Genomic DNA, 981 nt, shown 5'->3' with positions numbered 1-981 from the left:
TAGTTTCATTCTTTTGCAGATGGCCTTCCAGTTTTCCCCGCACCACTTATTGAAGAGGCTTTCCTTTCTCCACTGTATGTTTTGGGCTTTTTTGTCGAAAATTATTTGCCCATATATATATGGGTTTACTTCTGGACTCTTGATTCTGTTCTACTGGTCCGTGTTTCTGTTTTGTTGCCAATACCATGCTGTTTTGATTACTGTCGCTTTGTAGTATAATTTGAAGTCAGGCAGAGTGATGCCTCCAGCTTTGTTCTTTTTTCTCAGGATGGCTTTGGCAATTCAGGGTCTTTTGTGCTTCCACACAAATCTGATGATTTTTTGTTCTATTTCTTAAAAAAAAAAAAGCCGATGAGATTTTCATGGGGATTGCATTAAATCTGTATAATGCCTTAGGTATTATGGTCATTGTAACTATGTTGATTCTTCCAATCCAAGAACACAGAATATCTTTCCATTTCTTTGTATCTTCTTCGATTTCTTTGAATAGGGTTGTAGTTTTCATTATATAGGTGAAAAGGAGTAATTTAAAGAAGACCTAGGAGAGAGATTAAAAAATTTTTTTACAGATAAAAAATTAAATAATATTAGAACAAAAAATTGAAGAGTAACATGTTTGGCTATAAAAATATTTTCATATCCTTTTAAAGTGGCTCAAAAGTTATAAAATAAAGTTTTAGTCAAAAGAGGGTCCCATCAAATTTTAAAAATCACTTCAATAATTACTGTGAAAAATGGATAATCTGTCTCGAAGCTCAACCTGAGATATTTTTAATTGATCTTAACTTCAGATCTACATTTTCATTTTCTTAGAATTTTAGTTAATATTTTAAATTTGTTTTACTCTGTCAATGCAACCAGTTTTTCCATGGGATATTGATTGTAATTACTTGGTAATTTATGTTTAAGTTTGACTTATTCTAAGAAAGCATAAGAATACATTTTGTTTTCTTGAACTTGTCAATTATATACATATATACA

General features: G+C 30.6%; 1 protein-coding gene across 1 annotated transcript in view; it reads left to right on the top strand.

The window, feature by feature from the left end:
* The window catches only part of STXBP5 (syntaxin binding protein 5), a 156,354-nt gene that overhangs the window by 66,266 nt on the left and 89,107 nt on the right, over positions 1–981 (top strand). The gene's annotated exons all lie outside the window — the stretch shown is intronic.

Source organism: Pteropus vampyrus, unplaced genomic scaffold, assembly GCF_000151845.1.
Source record: "Pteropus vampyrus isolate Shadow unplaced genomic scaffold, Pvam_2.0 Scaffold24, whole genome shotgun sequence".
Lineage (NCBI taxonomy): Eukaryota > Metazoa > Chordata > Mammalia > Chiroptera > Pteropodidae > Pteropus > Pteropus vampyrus.
This window is presented reverse-complemented; position numbering and strand designations above follow the sequence as displayed.